Raw genomic sequence first — 7,229 nt, 5'->3', positions numbered from 1 at the left:
CTAGATTGAATAGTTTCATTTACCATCATTTGCTTCTGTTTTTACAACTCCATTGGCTTCAACTAAGATAACATACAAATTCTGCAATGTCCCTGCCACTAACCCTTTTCACTAGAAGAGTATCCATACATCTCAGACATTGAAAATTGGGCAGACATCCTACTTGCTTGATACAATCCCATTTTATGTCCATTATTTCAGCATAATTATTAGCAGAACTCCTGTTTTTACACTCAAATTATCTCAATTTGAGCAATAAATCATATAGCTACCCTTTTTATTTCCAAACTAATTTATCAGATATTGTTATGGTAAAAGGTTATATAATTATTAATTTTTGTCATTTTTAAGATGATTTCATTAAAATCACTTTAGAAACATGTTCCAATTTTTATATAATGATTCTCACATAAATCATATTTTTGTTGTTCAGTTCCTACATTTTTGCTTTTCAAAGAGTCACAATGAATATGGGAAGTCCTCAGATGAGTAGAAAATAAGTTTTTAAATTTCAGATACACCTTTTTTATGAGACTGCAGTGAGTATAGTAAGGTTCTATTGACTTTCTGTCTGGGATGATCAACATGACTGTAGCTTATGTACATTTGGAGATTCATTTCATGGAACTAAAGTATGGGGAGATTAGAATGGTAACCTCCATTTAGTGACTTATGGAAAGAGAAAAAAAATCAAAGCAAAGTGTAACTTCAAAAAGGAAATGATGACTTCTATTACTAGGGGAAGATGTTAATAAGAAACATGGATTGATAGAAGAAAGGATTTCAACTAATGCTAGTGTTTATGCTTAGATTTTCTAGTGTAAGTTCCATTGTTTATTAAACTAAAATAAGCAAATATCACTTGAATAGGATGTGTGATGAGGAGGCAAAGTAACTTTCAGATGATTTGCCTTGCAATCAAAAATGGTTTCTGGAACCACATCTTTCTCAGGGCATTCTCATCTCTGCATTTCTGAGACTGTAAATCAGAGGATTGAACATGGGAGCAATGATGGTGTAGAAGAGAGCAAACACCTTGTCTTCTGGAAACATTGTGTTGGTTCTAATGTAAATTAAGAGAATAGCACAAAGAACAGAACCACAACTGTCATGAGGGAACTACAAGTGGAAAGAGCTTTGTACCGGTTTTCTGTAGAGTAAGCCTTGATGGTGTATAATATCAAAATGTAGGACAGCATCACGACCACAAAGATCACCAATCCCATCATGCCTGCATTGGCCACCACTAGGATCCCAACTCCATAGGTGTCCGTGCCAGGCCAGTTTCAGTCAAGGATACACATCACAGAAATAGTAATCTATTTCATAGGCACCACAGAATGGTAAGTTAATGGTGAAGAGACCTTGGACAAAGGAGTGCAGAAATGCCCCAGTACAACAAGCACTGACCGTGGCACAGTCTGTGCCTGCTCATGATGATGGTGCAGTGCAGGGGCCTGTGGATGGCCACATAGCGGCCAGAGGCCATTCTCTGACCAGAGAGGATGGTCAGAGATTTCAATCCCCCCGAAGAAGTGCATGGCAAAAAGCTGTGCCATGCAGTCAGTATATGAAATTGTGCTTCTTTCTGCCATCAAGTCAGTGACTAACTTGGGTGTCACTGTTGAGGTATAACACAGATCTAATAGAGCAAGGTAATTAAGAAGAAATGCATGGATTGACCATTTAGCTTGACTGCATGTGATAGAAATCATGATAAGCAAGTTTCCCACCCAAATAGCTATGTAACAAAATAAGAATAGTAGGAAGCACACATGTTTGGTTTTCATGTTCTGGGAAAGTCCCAAGAGAATGAATTCAGTGATGTCATTGGTATATTTCATGGTCTAATACAGTGAAGACTCAGTGAGTTTGCCTGGAAAAAAAGGACAGGTTTGCATGAGAAATATTGACTATGCATGGTATCAAACAGAGTGAGTGTTGGAGAAATACATTCATTTTGTAAATCAGCTTCCTATACTACACTTTTAAACAGTTACTTCTAAACTTTGCATGAAAATCTTGCCATATAATATACCAGATCTGATTATTTTCTAGAGTGAAAGAAAATAGTGTTAATAAGTACATTTGCTCTAGTATAAACAAACATGCACAGTCATCTTATGTATGGGATGAAAAGTGAGCTTAGGAAAGATACTTTTCTTTTCCTGAAGTAGCTTGTTTGCTTAGGAGATTCAAACAAGCATACTTAAAGTGAAGGGAGAAAGGTAAGTTGTGCAATTGCAGCATAGAACCCTGTCTTTATTTAAAATGCTGATAATTTTCTTGTGGAATGTGGATTTTCTTGTGGATTTTTTAAAATATTGCGCTAAATCATTATTATTGTTATCAGTGAATTGCTTGCACACAAGACAAGTGACTCATTTGCATCACTGAAGAAAAGTTATGACAAACCTAGACAGCATAAGAGATTTCACTTTATCAGTATAGGTCCATATAGTCAAAGCTATGGTTTTTCCAGTAGTCATGTACAAATGTGAGAGTTGGACCACAGAGAAGGCCGAGTACCAAAGAATGGAGGCTTTCAAACTGTGATGCTGCGGAAGACTCTTGAGAGTCTGGACAGCAAGGAGAACAAACCAGTCAATCCTAAACGAAATCAACCCTGAATATTCATTGGAAGGACTGATGCTGAAGCTGAAGTTCCAAAAATTTGTTCACCTGATGTGAAGAGATGACTCACTGGAAAAGACCCTGATGCTGGGAAAGATTCATGGGGGTAACAGAGAATGATATGGTTGGATGGCATCACTGACTCAATGGACATGTATTTGTGCAAACTCCAGGAGACAATGAAGGACAGGGAAGCCTGGCGTGCTACAGTCCATGAGGTCACAAAGATTTGGGCACACTTAGCAACTGGACAAGAAGAATCCCTGATTCTGGAAAAAAGTCTGATATATTTACAAGCGTTGTGGAGAACAGCAAAGAAAATACTGTATCAGGTGAAGCAAAAGTAGCTGTGACTTTTTTTTTTAATTTAAATTAGGAAAAATAACAGTACTTATACATAAAATTGAGAAACAACTGTTGCTAAAATGACTAATAACAATAATATAGAAGTGAATGGCACTTGCTTTATAGGGATCAGGCTTCAATAATTTTTATAATAGAATATTTTATAATTTGATTAATTATAATGCCCCTAATTTTTTATCTTTTAGGTTACAATGATTTTTTTAGGAAATAATGACAATTTCATAAATAAGTATCCCAAGAAAATATTTTTTAGAATATTATGCATATTATTAGTATTTCTATAATCAGAAAAATAAATAAAAGTTACTTTCTTAAATAGTTTTAGTTTAAGTTGTAGATACTTTCATTTCCAATTAATTTTCCAATATGTTTCTATAGTTTAGAAGCATATTTTTAGTCCAAGAATTTAAGATCATTTTGATAATTTGCTCATATGATCCTGGAGGAAAGCATATTCTAACTGAAAAAAAAAGTGAGTAGAAACATTCCATTAATTCATAGGCAGGATAGTTTGAAAATCTGTCTCTCTCATGTTAACTAGATGCTATCCTAACAAAATGGGTAAATAATTAGAACACTTAATTAGTTTCCTTTTTTTCCCTTAAATGTCTCTCCTTGACAGCCTCCAACTTAATATCAGAGACTTCATAATCATGCTATTTAAATTATAACTTAAATTTCTAACACCTCCTCATTATTTCCAATTTCCTTTGTTAATATTAGAATTACTGATTTTATATATACAAGATCCTCGTTTTCATATTTATGTGATTTAAAGAGAACATTTCATATGGTAAACTACAATAACTAAAATTGCTGCTAAGACAAATTCATTATTTATGACAACAAATTTCTCCTTTTTAATATGAGGATTTCTAGTATAAATATAAATATTTCATGGTAGTGCAGGTAGAATGGACACCAATTATTTTCTCTTTCACGTTGTTTTTCTTCATATCATTGTATATAGATTGAGTATCTCATATAGTATAATAAAAAATAAACAAAAGTGTGCTGAAATAATAGCTAAAAATGAAGCCATTGCAATTCATATCAAATTGATTTTTATTACAGGTCTTTCACAGACACAAAAGATAAGTAATAATAATACCTAATATTTCCTGGAAGAAGTTTTAAACATTTCATATGAATTGAGCCATTAATCCAAATAAGTGTCCAGTGATCATTTTATTATCTCTCTTTTTATATTATATATATATATATATTTATATATATATATGGAAGCCAAATACTTAACAATTTGAGTAAATACTGATAAATACTAAAGACTGTTTTTAGGTTTATTTTAATTTTTTTTTCACTATCCAGATATTGCTAATTTGGTTGTCAGGTACAAACTGGTCTTATGATTCTAGGAAGATGTTATTTTTGTTTGTTTGTTTTTGTTATTTCTTTCTAACCAAGTTGTCTCACACAAAAAGTCATAAATAAGCTGAATGTTTCCCAATAGCTTCAAAGTTTTCTCTTAACACCTGTACCAATTCTTGGCTAAACTAATTGTATTTGCTGTCTGTGTAACTGTTTATCCTGTTCTTAATCTTCCTGAAAGAGTTTGCTCTACCTTGACATTCAGGATCCTCTGATACTAAGCTTTTCTATATTGTAACATTTTGCTTTTTAAATTACTCACTAAATACGTATTATGCAGAGTAGCAAAGAAGGCAAAAGAATGATGAATCTCTATATCAGTACATTCCCTTATTTTATCTGTACCCCTTTTTATCTTTAATATTTTTTTCTCTTATGTCTTATGTGTAAGTTTTTTGTCTTCTTTTCTTTAATGTAACTCCTATGAAACACAAATGCTATCATTTCTCCATGAATTTTTCAAAATCATACCAAACATCTGCTTAATTTTGACATCTTCTGAGGCATGTGACAAGGGGAATTAACATATGTAATCAGCATGTTTATAGACAAAATTTAATTTAAATAGTATATGCAAAATTTATCTTTTATATTTTGAAAGTAATTATTATTTACTATAGGTTGATTGAAATTTTACTTAACAGGTGATTATCTCATTAATAAAATCCTTTATCTCTAAGTAAATGGTAGCAAAATTTTTAATGCAGTCAGAATCTTAACCACACTGCTAAAGTTAATGAATTTTATCTTAAAATCAACTCACATGAATCCTGGTTCTGGGACTTTTCTACTGTTCTTACAGAAATAGGAATTGCTCTCCTGACATTTGAAACTAAAATCATCTAAATTTTTAGATGATCTAAAAATCATTTAGTTTTTTAAAACTGAATCATCACTGACATTTATGTTGAATAGTGCTTTTGTTTTCTACCAAAAGTTATATCTCCTCTGTGTTTCTGGGAATGGAAATGTACACATAAGCCTTCTGTTTGATTTTTGAGAGGTATTTAAATAGATGGCCTTGGAGATTATAACCCCCAAACTCCTCACTTTTTGTAAGGATGACACAGCTCCCCAAAGAAAAGCTGCCCAAGTCCTACACCCGTGGTGGATTCATGTTGATGTACGGCAAAACCAATAGAGTATTGTAAAGTAAAATTAAAAAAAAAGAAACCATAAAAAAATGAAATGTAACTCAAAAATAAACTTTATAAAATCTAACACTAAAAAAAAAACAAATAGTTATGTCACAGCTATTAATTCCTTATACTCTGAGGAATGTGAGTACAAATTTAAAGCCCATTTTTGTTCAATACAGAGACTATAAATCATGTTATTTATGTTGAAACAAAATTTGAGGAAGAACTAAGAGATAATGTCTGAACAGACGAAATATTAGAAAGTACTGAAGAAGCCAAAGGCCAAGAAAATCAGAAACAGGATTTTAATTTTATTTTTTGATGTGGATCATTTTTAAAATCTTTATTAAATTTGTTACAATATTGCTTCTGTGCTTCTGTTCTATGCTTTGGGTTTTTGGTCATGAGGTATGTGGGATCTTAAGTCCTCAATCCAGGGATCGAACCCACACTTCCTGCACTGGAAGGCAAGGTCTACTGAACTGTCAGGGAAACTCTAGACCAATTTTCGAGGTTTGGTTTACTATGGAATAAACTGTTTGGAAAGAGAATGAAAAACATTCTATGTGTTGCTTCAAATTGAAATAACCCTCTCAACCTCATTAGATGCTTTATTGTATAGTTTTAATTTTCAACTTGTTTAAAATATGTGCTTATTGCAATAGAAACTTAACTGCATTGTCATCAGATGAGGTGGTCAAAGTAATGTGTATTTGAAGAAAATTAACTTATAGCACAACATATGATATTTTAAAAGGTAATCTCTGTGTGCTTAAATGGAATGCACATTCCAGAGTCTCTGGTTCAAGTGAACTGTAGCTGTCCATGAGATCTCATCAGGTTTATAAACCTCTATTTCCATAGAATATACAAACTTCTATTTCCATAGAATTTTTGTAGTTTCTTAATGTTATGAAATGTCATTAACACTATTGACATACTTTTTTTCTGTTAATTTTGCTCTGATGCTAATATGAATACTACATTTCTTTTCATTAGTACTTACCAACTCAATCTACTTCCTTTACTTTTAACCATTTGGCATTTTTATTGATTAGGTTAATCTCTTTAAAATGTATGATGGTGGTGGTTTAGTTGCTAAGTTGTGTCCAACTCTTGAGACTCCATGGACTGTAACCAGCCAGTCTCCTCTGTCCATGGGATTTTCCAGACAAGAATGCTGGAATGGGTTTCCATTTCCTTCTCCAGAGCATCTTCCCGGCTCAGGAATTGAACCTGGGTCTCCTGCATTGCAGGTAGATTCTTTATGGACTGAGCTAAGAGGGAAGCACCTTTAAAATATATGACTATATTTAAAAGTCTAGTCTGATAATTATTATCTTTTAGCTGAATAATTTAAATCAAGCAGTCTGACATATTTTCATGGATTCATTTCTATAGTTATATATCTATTTTATTTTATTTTTTATTTTTTTATTTTTTTTTAAATTTATTTATTTATTTTTAATTTTTACTTTACACTTCTGTATTGGTTTTGGCATAGATTGACATGAATCCACCACAGGTGTACATGCATTCCCAAACATATCTATTTTATATTTTAATATATTTTTATTTTTCAATCTGTCTTTTCTTGTCTTTTAAGAAGAACATTTTTTATTTTTCCCTCCTGAAATTTTTGAAATTTTCATTTCTGTCATTGCTATAGAAATGTGTCACATGTGAATCTCATTTGTTATT

At 32.2% G+C, this 7,229-nt stretch overlaps 1 pseudogene; it reads right to left on the bottom strand.

The window, feature by feature from the left end:
* Positions 1-898: 898 nt before the first annotated feature.
* LOC120862254 lies at positions 899-1,844 on the bottom strand (annotated as a pseudogene).
* Positions 1,845-7,229: the final 5,385 nt, after the last annotated feature.

This window comes from Oryx dammah, unplaced genomic scaffold (genome assembly GCF_014754425.2).
Source record: "Oryx dammah isolate SB20612 unplaced genomic scaffold, SCBI_Odam_1.1 HiC_scaffold_3, whole genome shotgun sequence".
Taxonomy (NCBI): domain Eukaryota; kingdom Metazoa; phylum Chordata; class Mammalia; order Artiodactyla; family Bovidae; genus Oryx; species Oryx dammah.
Note: the sequence above shows the minus strand (reverse complement) of the source record. Positions and strands in the feature narration are given on the sequence as shown.